The sequence below is a fragment of the Octopus sinensis genome, linkage group LG20 (assembly GCF_006345805.1).
Source record: "Octopus sinensis linkage group LG20, ASM634580v1, whole genome shotgun sequence".
In the NCBI taxonomy this organism is placed as follows: Eukaryota; Metazoa; Mollusca; class Cephalopoda; order Octopoda; family Octopodidae; genus Octopus; species Octopus sinensis.
The window spans coordinates 17,483,260-17,498,449 of NC_043016.1; the positions used below are offsets into that span (position 1 = coordinate 17,483,260).

A 15,190-nucleotide genomic window follows, 5' to 3' on the forward strand; every position below is an offset into this window, starting at 1 on the left:
TCTGTGGTATTGAGCAGAATATTTGCTGTAGCCCATGTTTTATACCAAGACAAAACAATGTACATGATAGCACTTCCAATCAGTTAAGATCAGAAGCCATGAGAGCCACTGCCTGGTACTGCATTATTATTATTATTATTATTATTATTATTATAATTATTATTATATTCAATAGTACTAAATATAAAACACTTTACACTACCTATACTAAAAAATTTTACATTACAATTTAATTCAGAAAGTAACCAAACTAATAATTCTCGATTTTAGTTCACGCATAATAATTATAATAATAAGAATAATTAAATTAATGTACGTATCTAAATTATCATTAACAAATAAAAGAATTAGAAATCCATATTTGTCAATCAATAATCATATAGGTAACATATAGATAAAAAATTTCAAAACGAAAACCGTATTACTTAGCGTTTATAAATTTACTCGTGAAGACGTGGCTTAAATAAATAGAACAAACATAGAAATATGCATATGAAGGCGGCGAGCTGGCAGACACGTTGGCATGCCGGGCGAAATGCTTAGCGGTATTTCGTCTGCCGTCACGTTCTGAGTTCAAATTCCGCCGAGGTCGACTTTGCCCTTCATCCTTTCGGGGTCGATAAATTAAGTACCAGTTACGCACTGGGGTCGATATAATCGACTTAATCCGTTTGTCTGTTCTCGTTTGTTCTCTCTGTGTTTAGCCCCTTGTGGGTAGTAAAGAAATAGGTACTTCGTCTGCCGCTACGTTCTGAGTTCAAATTTCGCCGAGGTCGACTTTACCTTTCATCCTTTCGGGGTCGATAAATTAAGTACCAGTTACGCACTGGGGTCGATGTAATCAATTTAATCCCTTTGTCTGTCATTGTTTGTCCCTTCTACGTTTAGCCCCCTGTGGGCAATAAAGAAATAAGAAATATGCATTTTTCTTATATTTTAGCTTTAACAAAAAGAGAATAGAATCACAAAAAGGAGAATAAAATCACAAAATTGTAAGATATCATTTACTAGAAACTTCAAAATTCTAAAATTACTACGAAAACACGTAAAACACAAATATACTCAAATTCCTAACATACTTAAACTAATTCATATAACTATAATTTACTCTATATTCTCTATTACCCTTATACTAATTTTTCTGTTTCAGTCATATAAATATGGTTACGCTGGAGCCCCGTCTTTATTCGAACAAATCAACCCCTGGACTTATTCTTTGTAAGCCTAGTAATTATTCTATCGGTATTTTTTTTTGCCGAACAGCTAAATTACGGGAGCGTAAACACACCAACATCGGTTGTCAAGTGATGGGGGGGGGGCAAACACAAACATACAGATACATATATATACGACGGGCTTCTTTCAGTTTCCGTCAGCCAAATCCACTCACAACGCTCTGGTTGGCCCGTGGCTATAGTAGAAGACACTTGCCCAAGGTGCCACACAGTGGGATTGAACCTGGAACTGTGTAGTTGGGAAGCAAGCTACTTACCACACAGCCGCTCCTGTGCCTGTATATATATGTATATATGTATGTGTGTGTATGTGTGTGTGTGTGTGTGTGTGTGTGTGTGTGTGTGTGTGCGTGTGTGTGTATGCATGTATGTTTGTACGTATGTATCTACATGTATGTATGTATGTAAGTATGTATCATGCGATTGTGTGCTTTGAAGAGTGTCTTATTTTAGGCATTGTTATTTATACAAACACTCACAGAGATGGCATTTACAGCTTGAAGGCAATTATAGTGAAGCTTATTAAAAGTCAGCAGCAGTTATAATAGCGGAGTCCCTCAGCAACCACCTTATATTGGCAATCACATTTAAAACTGTCAACATCTTGTAGAGAAGACTTCACAGCGATTTTATATTTGTTTATGCGAAAACATTTAAAATGACCAATATATATGTAACCATAATCAAATCTATATGTTGAATATATATTCATTTTATTTGTAAATATAAGAGAGTGACCACTATGTGATCGACTATAGCACTAAAAATAGATCCGCTACGGTTTCTACATTATTTTCGTGACACGCTAATCAAGTGAGACGAAGAGAATGTGAAATAGGGATGAATTCAATTTTACCTCTACAAATAACAGTGACGTCTAATTTATGCGCTTTGAGCAAGTGCCACGGCAGGAAAACCGATCCTTAAACAAGGTAATTCGTCAGTCACTCAGCGCAACTAAGCGGAAAGTTGAATCACGACCCTGCAGGTAATGTTACCTGTGATATACTGCCGCCCTAATCAACATAAGATTGACCTATCAATTGTTTAATGATGCTACAAGTCAATATTTTTTTCAATACAGTTTTTATTTGTCAATATGAACAGAGAAAAATAATAAAATAGTATTACCATTGTTTGTCAATAGAGTTCTGGAAGTGGAGCATAAGGTGTGACCGATAAAAGTGATGCGGGGATGCTGGGGCAAGTAGGCGTTTCCTGTAAAAAGTTAGTTTGTATTTTAGATAAGCGGGTTCTGATTTCTGCCGCATTATGTATTTACCGTGATAAAAGTTGTTTAACCTGTTGCAAATATCAACTGGCATCTCTCCATCATATTAACCAAGTGTTAAAGATGTACTATGTAACATTTTCTTTTTTTTTTTAAAAAAAAAAAAGAAAATAAAGCTATAAAAAATAGCTGATAATTATCTGAACATCCATCAAAACTATTAAGCTAGAAACATCTTTATAAAAATGTCACAGCCAATTAAGAGGAACCAATAATTTCATATTCAGAACGTTATGCTTCATGTGAACCATGTTTCTATCGATTTACAACTAAATATAGTTTACACATCAGTCGTTTGCCATATGAAATGAGGTCTGATACTGCGCCAGTGTTTTTTGTTCTGTTTTGTTTATTTTTTTTATATATATGTATTTTTTGTCGAATCATTTTATTGGACTGATGTCTGAAGCCTTTTATGATATTTAGCATTCTCGGTTAAAGCTGCGTCCATAAAGCTGTGCCATTTACTCTTCATACTCCCACTAAGTCGATCGAAAATACCTTTTAAATATATAACTCCCCAGTGTTAATGCGAGTAATCCGCTGTTCAAACACTGAATGGGTAAGCCTAATGTTTCAGCAATCTGAGATTGACAAAATAAGCATCTTTGTCATCCTGAAATAACAATTTGGAAGAAAAACAAAAAGCAAAAATGCTCTAACCTCTTCTCTTTCTGTCTTTCTCTTTTTGTCCCCACCTCTCTCTCCCTCTCTCTCTCTGTTTCTGTGTGTATCTTTCTGTTTCTTTCAAGAGGAAGGGGTCGGGGCAGTGCTCATTATTTTTGAAGACTAATTAGGCTGATGTTCAGCTTCATCTTTAGATTGGAAAAAATCGTGAGCAAGTAGGGAATTCCAGGGGTTGTAATTCTGGAAGCAGCAGTTTGGGTGAATTTCGGGTGGGGTGGGGTGGGGTGAAGTACCATGAAGCTGATGGAAAAAAAAAAGGCGCGCATTAGCTGGGCTTAAATGGTACATAACAACCTAGTTGAGAGGAACAGAATAAACAGAGAAATCGAAATTGTGTTTCAGTCCGGCAGGGGCGTAGGTGGGGCAACGTAGATGGGGGGGGGGAAACGGTAGAATCAATCTGTTGCATGACCTGTTTCGGAATGCAATCTAGAACGCACGCGCGCACGTGTGTGTGTGTGTGTGTGTGGTGTGTGTGTGTGTGTGTGTGTGTGTGTGTGTGTGTATGTGTGTGAGTTACACGATTACTGTGAAACTGAAGACACTGTAGAATTCCCAAAAGGTAAATCTTTTGTAATACACTTCTGGCTTTGTTTTGTTATTGCCAGGTCAACTGCAATTGAGGAAACCTATGATTAAAAATAGTCCAGCTCTAACCACGCAGTCTTTTTATTTTCAGACATAGTATATCTGGGACAATACCCAACATGTCTCTCTTTTTATTAAAATCCCTAGAGTAGTGGCTCTCAGCTGGGATCAACATGGCTATTAGAGATCCACATAAAATTTTATCATTAAAATTTATCCGTAGTAAATTGCTTCTAAAATGCACAAAACGTTTTAACAATTCTTTTAATACAACTCCTAATATATGATTATAAAATATAATAGGATTTTTAACATACCAAATAGTTATGAGGGTCCAAATGGCTATGAAGGGTCCAAATGGCTATGAGGGTCTGATTAAAATAGGAACCAAACGGGTTCCATAGGTAAAAAATGGTTGAGAACCAATGTTCTAGACTGCGATAGGGATGTTGGATGTTAGTTTTAGTAGATTACGAAGCATTTGGCAGTGAAATAAATGTGTGGTCACAATCAAAGTTTTAGAGATCAAGTATTTGCATGCAGAATAATGGTTTGGGTTGTGTATTCATGAGTATAACGGGAATAGTGATGTGTTTCTTTGTTTAGTAATTGTGTCTTGGCTTGCATGGCCCGATCATTTCGAAGTTTATGTACTTGGACCTGTGTTTTTTCTTCTATAGATGACGCCTGTATTGGCGAAAACTAATTGTGGACGGGAAGATATCGCTTGAATAAGGTTGTGTTGTTGGAAGTAACCATGAAAAGATTGTTGACAAAATGAAGGAAAATTTAGTGAAGTACACAAACTTTGGTTTTATATAATTAATAATAAATTTGAAAAGTTTATCACTGGAAGTGAGGGTCACTAGCCAGGGCCTATAAGAAGAGGATTTAGCCAGTGCATCTGTTCAGAATTTAGCTGGAAGATCTGTTCAAGTCAAGGAAGAGCCCGTGACTCTGTAACAGATCACTCGCTGAAAAAAATTCAAATTCGTTGAAATTCCTTGAAATTCCGAAGGCAGTTTTGCTCTGCTATGCCAAATTTCCGTTGGAGCTTCACTCACAAACAGTATAGAAAGACGCCAAAGTTGATTTCTTAAATGTTATTGTTTTTTAAATTCTGATCGGTCTCGTTGAAGCAGATTTACGAGCATTCGAAACCGTGACCATCCTACCTAATATGCGACTACATTATTCAAAGTGTCTTTTGCTTTTTAAGGTAGTGTTTCTAGAGTAGCTGGTGTTTCTAGCTTGCTAGGTGACTATTTAGCGGTCCCCTCATTGAATCTTAAAAGCTGCGGTTGTTTACTACAGTTTTTTTATCACCTTTGAGTTATTGGAAGTGGGAAGTTGCCAGACACAGAAAGTTGGCCATTGTGTGCAATAGGAGACACTGAGGAGTCTTTTTATAGGTAAAACACTTACCTTTATAGGTAGAGTAAGATAAAGGAGAGGTGAGAAGGGACATACATTCATACATACATACTCACATAATTACTCTATCCAGATTACATGCTCAGGTTTATACCTGTAATTATTGTGGTCTTGGGATATGTAACATACTGCCTAAATACCAATCTTGAGACATTAGGCTCCTCAAAACCAAAAAGGAGAAAGATAATTCCAAGATTACAGAGCCAGTCCATCAATGGAACTGGAAAAATGTGTAAAACTTTCCAGAAGTTTATCATTTGAATATATTTGATTAGTCTTCATATGCAACAATATGCATGAGAATACATACATAAAACAAAACATACAAATCTGCATGTATACATACAACACACACACACATACATACACACACATACATACATACACACACATACATACATACATACATACATACATACATACATTACATACATACATACATACATACATACATCAAAACCAAAAAAAGATACTGACCACCACTGGCAACTGCCACTCCAACAGCGACTCCCATAGGATTTATGTGAGATGAAATGATGGTGGTAGAGGCGTAAGGTCGGTCCAAGCAGCATTGTATCAGTCAGACAAAACCTGCTGGACAGTAAAGAAAGGAATGTGCGCATCCCATGCATACTGGGAAGTGAGAGTAAGGACATCTTCAGATTTGGAGAAGAACTACTGTACGGGTGCTCTGGGAATACAATTGTCTCAAAGGAAGTTTGACCGACCAACCTTAACAGAAGGAGAAGCAGGCATCATACGAGCGCCATATTCCGCCAGTTAGAGGATAACAACAGCATTGACAGGAAGAGTAGCATCTTCTGGACCTGTGATAGATACATCCCACCCAGAGGGATATGCCGTCGCTATCCATGAACAGCTGAAAACTACTAAATACCTGCTAAATCAGAGGGACAAGAGCACCACTAACCTCCACGCAGTGGTAAAATATGTCGGCTTTGCTATACCAGTGTCAATGATATCACACACATCAGCAGCTGTTCCGAAACGAGGCTTGATAAAGTAGTAAAGATTATTTACAATGGTGTCCGCAGGAAGGACTTCCCGGTGGTGGTGGTGAACATCTATAACCGACCCCTCTCTTTTCTTTCTATTTTATTTTATTTTATTTTATTTTTTATTATTTTTTTTTCTCCTGTTTCTTTATATTTAAACCTGATATTTTAAAATCTAATAAAATTTCCGCAACTGTTTCTATCAAAAAATATCTACAACAGGGCATGACATTAGTTCCATCTCCCACAGAACAATATTAAATCTGTTATGTTTGCACCGAATTGATGTTTTTATTGGGGTGTTCCACCAGTATTCCTTATTTTTAAAGGTATAAATACATGCTGGTTCTGACATGCCTTTTTGATATATACTATTTCTTTACTACCCACAAGGGGCTAAACACAGAGGGGGACGAACAAGGACAGAGAAACAGATTAAGTCGATTATATCGACCCCAGTGCGTAACTGGTACTTATTTAATCGACCCCGAAAGGATGAAAGGCAAAGTCGACCTCGGCGGAATTTGAACTCAGGACGTAGTTCAAATTCCGCCGAGGTCGACTTTGCCTTTCATCCTTTCGGGGTCGATAAATAAGTACCAGTTACGCACTGGGGTCGATATAATCGACTTAATCTGTTTCTCTGTCCTTGTTCGTCCCCCTCTGTGTTTAGCCCCTTGTGGGTAGTAAAGAAATAGTATATATCAAAAAGGCATGTCAGAACCAGCATGTATTTATACCTTTAAAAATAAGGAATACTGGTGGAACACCCCAATAAAAACATCAATTCGGTGCAAACATAACAGATTTAATATTGTTCTGTGGGAGATGGAACTAATGTCATGCCCTGTTGTAGATATTTTTTGATAGAAACAGTTGCGGAAATTTTTATTAGATTTTAAAATATCAGGTTTAAATATAAAGAAACAACAGGAGAAAAAAATAGAATAGAAAGAAAAGAGAGGGGTCGGTTATAGGTGTTCACCACCACCACCACCACCACCACCACCACCACCACCACCACAACCACCACAACCACCGACAACAACAATTATATTCTATTCTCAAATTCTTGTTGGTTAATAATTTTTACCAATTAAAGGAATTTCACTTTGGCATCAGTGACATTTAGAAAATATATGTAATGAGAACAATAAATTTCTAAAATCTGTCTCAGCATTGAAACTGATAAAATACAAGGATGGCCTAAAAGTCTCTTACCATTATATATATATATATATATATATATATATATATATATATATATATATATATATATTATATATATATATATATATTATATGTATATATCTATCCACACCCCTTCTTTCTCATCTATGAAGTATATTTCCTCAACGGCATTTTCAAATTTTAGCATTCCCTTCATTACTTAGCTTTCTATATATGTATATGTGTGTATATCTGTATTTGTTCTTGTATGTATGTATACTATGTATGTGTACAAATGTGTGTATGTGTTTATGTGTGTTTGTGTATGTAGGTATGTATTTGGGTGTATCTATGCTTTGGGCATGCGTATGATCTTGTGCGTATATGTGTATTGTGTACGTGTATTTATTGTCGTACACGTCTGTAAACGTATGCATATGTATACATGTGAGTGCTGTGAGTGTATACATGTGTGTATGTGGATGTTGTTATTACTTATCTAGTGATCTGTATATATGTAGATGTGTATGTGTCTACATATATGTATATTTGTATATGTATATATATATATATATTATATGTATGTATATGTGTATATAATATATATAATATATATATATATATATAAATATAAATGTATATATATATATATATTATATAATATATATATATATATATATATATATATTATATATATATATATATATCTCTATATATATATATATATATATATGATAAATATATAATATATATATGTCTTATTTCTCTTCTATCTTTTCTCTTTTCAAAAGAAAATATTTCTCCCAGCGTTGGATCTTTTCTATTTGATAGACGGAATTTTCTAGTTAACTAAAAAATTTGAAACTTCGTATACTGGTAGAATGTGTCGAAAGAAAACATTATTGTAAACAAAATTGAAAACAAAATTGTAATTCATAACTTAAACGTAGTTTAATTTTAAGAATTTTAACCAATAAAATCGCAGCATTCGAGCTCAAATTATTTACTGCGTCTAAAAACTCACACGCACACGTCTTATTCATCCTTGTCTCTTCTTCTGTCTTCTACATGTGCTAGAAATAACAGCTATATCTCTTAAATCGATGAATTTCGTCTCCCAAATAAAAATATTAACGATATTTTTTGAATATTTTCTTTCTTTTTTTTTTACCGGAAAGGCTTCTCCCATGGTTTTGAAGGGCCAGAAACAACAAAAACAAAACAATAATATGCCTAAATCGGCCTCGAGTTTGCGCGTGGAGTGTGAGTAGTATTGTAAAAAATTTGCGAAATATTTTTTCATAAAAGGATGCCCCCAGCTTGTCGGAAGCTGTGATATAAATTAGGAAAAAAATCCTCGACACCAGTGCGTAATTGGTACTTAATTTATCGACCCCGAAACGATGAAACATTGACCGCCCCCCTTCTGGTTTATTTACCTTTTGTGCAAAACACGAACGTGTAATGTATGCTTGTGTGCGTATGTGTGTGTACGCTTATATATTAATTACTATGTGCTTGTGCAAATGTATATGCATGTGTTTGAGAGAGAGAGAGAAAGAGAGAGAGTGTGTGTGTGTGTGTCGTGCGTCTGCTATATTTCTTTATCAATATCGATAACACAGCAATGCTGGGATTTCATTGGTTAAAATTCGTAGATGTTGGGATTTCATTGGTTAAAATTCGTAAAAATTAAACTACGTTTAAGTTACGAATTACAATTTTGTTTTCAATTTTGTTTACAATAATGTTTTCTTTCGACACATTCTACCAGTATACGAAGTTTCAAATTTTTTAGTTAACTAGAAAATTCCGTCTATCAAACAGAAAAGATCCCCAGCGTTCACTATTTTCCTCTCGTTCTGTCTAACTTCTCTCCATGATTGTTTTCATTCGGTTTCCTTATATGTCTCCACTGTCCTGTTTTCCCCCTCAAATTTGACTCCCTACAAATCCTAAATTTTATTTTAGAATTTATGGGAGCAACTGTCTTTGAAGACACATATTGTCGTTGAATGCTGAACTCTTGAATTCATGCAGACACGCAGCTAAATTTAAAATGTCGACTAGCAATATCCCATATGGATTGCGTATATTTTTGATTCTTGGACTAGTTTTTAATCACATTGTTGGATTTGTTTCATATTATGCTTGAGTTATTCCGCATCGCAAAGTTTTTGTATACATTTCGATATATTTCTTAAGAAAAACCTTCGACTGTTATATACTAATATTATTTTCTTGTTTAGGATTCTGCTTTTATTTTATTTCATTTTATTGCATTTTATAAACCCACTTTGGTCGTTTAATTTATAGATAATTCAATTTAGGGTGTTATATTTTGCATGTTCTTTATCTAAAATTTATAATTATGCACTCAGCAATTTTTAAAAAAATGTTGTTTGTATATACGTCAGATCCTAGACATGTTTTTATGTGAATATTTGTATTGGCATGTATGATGATTCGCCATGCACGCCTCATGTATATGTGTAAGTGAGCGTGTATGTTTATACTTATACACATATATACATGGATGTATATGTATGCATGTATTCCTTGTGGATGTGTATTTACGTACTTGTCTCTATATATTTATATATGTGTCCTTATATGCGTATTTACTGCTAATATACACTTTTATATACACATGTATACGTAATTTAATTTTTTGAACGTCCATTACGCATATTCAGACTTCTTTCTTTCTTCCTTTCTTTCCATATTAATTTGTTTCTCTCCCTATTCGTTACTTGTATAGGGTCCTGTAACTTTCTCATACTCACTTCTTTAGCTTTCTGTTGCTTATAAGATCGTTACCTTTTCTTTTCTTTTTCTTCCCCCTCTCTGCATTTTTACTTCTAGTCTACATGTATACACCAAGTGATTTTGGCATGCGGGCAAGATTGCGTATACATATGTATACGTGTATTTGAGTGTATATTTACGTTTTGCATTTATATGTCTGCATATGTATGTGGTCTGTGTACATCTATCTGTGTATATTGATGTATATATGTATATTGATGGTTTAGTTTGAGTATATACTGTTGTGAAATATTTGAATAAATTTAAATTCTTTTGTATTAATTGTATTAATCGAATTATATTTTCTATATAATTAACGATAATATGTATTTTGAATCCGCTCTTCGATTTAAGGTTTTTCCTCGATTTTTTTAAATAATTTATATTGAATTCATTTATTTTGTTTATTTTGTTTATCGCTTGCCTAAGACCGTTATTTGAAAGGACCAATGAAACAAATCTATTTTTAAAGGTGTGTCCTTCAACTAGTTTTGATCAATCGTTTCATTTCGGTTCTATTTTAACAAAACTGTCCGACGAACGGACGGGAACATGAAACTCTGAGTAACAGCTTTTGTTATATTTCCGACGCTTTTAAATAAGTATATATAATATATATAATATAATATATATATATTATATATCAAGCATTATCAGTTGCAGCTAATTTTATCAATAAGCTTAAGGCTGTATTAAATTAATTCTGGCTTTTCTCGCTAATTTTTCAAGCTGAGAGATATGTCTAAATGCTGTTTGACTTTTTCTCCTTTCTTCTCTTTTTCTCTGTCCCCTGACAAAGGATTGAATCCGAAACGTTGGATATTCCACTCCTCACGGCAAGTTCACTGTACCCCTTTCTCATTTTTCCAATTTTTTCAATTCTTGCCGACGCCAGAGCTATCACATTATTGCCTGAATATATATATATATATATATATATATATATATATTATATATATATATATATATATTATATATATATATATATTATATATACATATATATATTTTAAAATATATATATATTATATTAAATTAGAGACAAAACCACTATTATGCAAATCAAACAAAGAAAGACTTAAGCCAATACATAAATTAATTTATATAAATTTAGAAATTAACAATTATAAACTATATGTATATGTGTAGGTATAGATTTATATGTGTGGTGTGGGTTTGTGTACGTATTTAGAAATGTTTATATACATACATGTATATATGAGCATGAGCATGTGTATATATATTTTTTGTATTTTGAACTTAGCTATTTCATCTTTAAATATGAGAAATTAAATATATTAGGTTTTCATTATATACAATCGTTTATAGAGATTATTTTAGATCTTGATTATAATATTTATATATATTTTCATTGATAATTTATATATATTAGTCATTTCAAATATCTATATAAGTAGATATAGACTAAAATGGATATTAGAATATGGATTTTCTACCTTATAAATTAAAGTTAATATTTAACATTATAGTCGATTTCGATATAATTATATTTAATAATAGAGTTTATTATAAGTAATTTTTTATTTAGATTATATAGATTATTTATATCTTAAAAATATTGATTATATTTTAGGTTTTGAAACCACCTGATGAATGTCTCAAAGATGTGCTGAAATAAGACACGAAACGATCGTAGTGGTTATTTATAATTGTTAAATTTCTAAATTTATATAAATTAATTTATGTATTGGCTTAAGTCTTTCTTTGTTTGATTTGCATAATAGTGGTTTTGTCTCTAATTTAATATAATATAATATTTTACTATAAAATTGGATTCAATCCTAAATCTGATTTTTCCCTGTAAATTTGGATTTATTCCCTAATATTTATTATATATATATATATATATATATATATATATTATATATATATATACATACAACATACATATATATATACACACATGCATATATGGGTACAGGACGTTACCAACGTTGCAAATAACATGAAATACGTAAACAACAGGAGAAAAAAGGGAAAACAGGACAAGTAAACACGGAGAAAGAACACATCATCTGTGTGTCCTCCTGGGGCTAAAAACTACAGTAGCATCCACCCTTAGGGGTTAGCCATATTGAGATGGCAAATATACGCCATGATGTGTTAGCGCTACTGTATATAACTCACTTTGATATTTATCATTGTTTGATTTCACTTTTTCAATATCAGCGACAGTGGACGCTGGAAAAAGTATAAGTATTTGTGAAGGAAATCTAATTCTCGCCGACAACTATGATTGTCACACGCTGACGAGAGGTCAATACCTCGAAACTCGAGTCCGTGTGTATCATAAGTTGAAGACGGGAAGGATGACTTCCCTTTGCAAATACTGATAGGGCACAGAAAGTGTGTCTATGGCCAGCTGGAGGAGTGCGTCCTCCTGGGGCTAAAAACTACAGTAGCATCCACCCTTAGGGGTTAGCCATATTGAGATGGCAAATATACGTCATTATATATATATTATATATTATTATTTAATTGAACGCAACGAATCCATTTCCCAAGTATGTACACACACACACATATATATATAATAAATATCTGAGTGATATAAATGTGTACATATATGCGTATATGTGTATGTGCATATGCATATTTATATCCGTCTCATATTCTGTGGTTTCTTATATCTGTTAAACTGTCTATTTGATGCACACTGTTGTTTATATCCTCCCTTAGGAGATTGATGCATCGCTGATATCATTATTCATCCTGTTGGATGTACTTTAGTGCATCCATCGAAACATATGTCGATCATATGAAAATATAAATGATTTAATAACATCTTAAGCGTTTGTCTCCATTTAAAATTTTCCTCTTCTCTCTTGCCTGTCTGTGTTTGCCTTTCAAGTGCTGTGGTTTTACTGAGATCTCCCTTTTAGTAGAAAGAATAGCTATAACTCTTTGACTGCTATTTCTAATTTTCTGCAAAATTCTGTTTGACATCCTCGCAAAAGGGCTCAAATTTACACCAACTCCACGCAGAGCAAACCTAAATGAACTCAAGGAAAATATAACAGAAATTTGCAGAAAATTAAGACTAACAGAAGCATCAAACAGTTTCAATACTGAAGATGAATCACTAGTCAAGAACAAAAGTGAACACATCCCACACAGAGGAAGAAATAAAGATCTTGACGAATTCTGCAACCACATTGAGAACTTCCCCTACCATACTATACATAAACAGAAAGCTAACCCAAATTTTAACACTACACAATAGAAAGAACTGATAGAACTCCAAAATGATGAAGATATAACCATTAAGGAAGCGGACAAGGGAATGCAGTTGTAATAATGGATACATCATACTACAGAATCTTGTAATTTCCTTGCTTGATGACGACCTACATTATGAAAAAATTACCACTACACCCCACAAAAAATAATGAAAACTCTATCTTCACTAATTAAAACCCATGAAAAGGAACTGACAACCAAAGAGATTGACTTCCTAACAAACTTTAATGCAAACCTAGCCTTTTCTATGGTCTGCCAAAAATTCATAAAGTCAAATTATAAATGAAACCATTAAAAATCACCAAGACATACACACACCTAATCCGGGGGACTAAAACTACGACCCATTGTAGCTGGCCCACCTGTGAAACACACAGACTAAGTCTACTTATGGACATCCTCCTGAAACCCTTCCTTAAACATATCGATAACCATATCAGAGATGACTTAGATATGTTAAACCACCTTCCAAAAAAAAACCAAGGAAGAAACAATCCTGGTTTCATTTGATGTAGTCAACTTGTATACCAGTATACCTCATAATTATGGACTGGAGGCAATACAGTTCTGGTTAGACCAATTTCCGGAAGAAATACCAAAAAGGATCAGTAAGGAATTCATTACTAAATCAATTGAATTCATCCTACACAATAACCACTTCATGTTTGACAATACATTTTACCGTCAAAAATCCGGAATTGCTATGGGTACAAGGGCAGCACCAGTCATTGCGAACTTAACAATGGGATACATGGAAATAATCATTTACCAGGAATCTCTATCAATCTTTGGAAACTCCCTCTCTCAATACATAAAAGAGAATTGGAAACGATTCCTAGACGATTGTTTCATTCTCTGGAATGAAAACATAGATAAACTCCTAAAATTTAAAAAACCTATTGAACAGCATAAACCCAAATATACAGTTCACAATGGAATACAACCAAAAGGAGCTCCCGTTCTTGGATATACTAATTAAAAAAAATAACCTTAAAATAGAAACAGACATTTTTTACAAAGCCACAGACGCCAAACCATACCTTCTTTTTAATTCATGCCACCCAAGACACACTAAAACAAACATCCCCTTCAACCTTGCAAGAAGGATATGCACAATAGTGTCAGAACAAAATACCAGGAACTTTAGACTGCAAGAACTCAAAAACACCCTAATTGACAGACATTACCCAGCTCAACTCATAGAGGATGGGATCAGACGTGCAACAGAAATCAACATAGAAACTTTAAGAAAAGTTCAACACAACAACACACCTTCCCCGAAAATACTACCTTACATATCTACATACAACCCCAGAAACAAAGAAGCCTTCACCATCATCACCCAGAATTTACCAATACTTCATAAAAACCCAAATTAAAGGAAATTCTAAACATACACCAAATCATTAAAAGCTACAAACAGCCTAAATCACTTAAAAAAGATTCTCACAAAGGCAAAATTGTCTTCTGAAATTACGGATGCAAAAGTAAAAAAATGTGGTAGATCGAACTGTGCAACATGTCCTAACCTATTGGAAGGATCAGAATTCTTCTTTAAAGAGGGACAGAAATTCAAGATCAAATCTAACTTCACTTGTGCCTCTGAAAACATAATTTATGTCATTAAATGCTCGGGCTGCCACCAAGACTACGTGGGTTCCACGGGACTATCACTCAGGCGTAGATGCACACTGCATCGAC

At 33.8% G+C, this 15,190-nt stretch overlaps 1 long non-coding RNA gene across 1 annotated transcript; it reads right to left on the reverse strand.

The window, feature by feature from the left end:
• Positions 1-1,479: 1,479 nt before the first annotated feature.
• LOC118767314 lies at positions 1,480-11,082 on the reverse strand. Its single transcript, XR_005003226.1, has 3 exons — positions 11,025-11,082; positions 6,882-6,886; positions 1,480-1,502 (listed from the first exon to the last, which is right to left on the reverse strand). It is a non-coding gene; the product is annotated as an uncharacterized LOC118767314 (long non-coding RNA).
• Between the last annotated feature and the right edge of the window lie 4,108 nt (positions 11,083-15,190).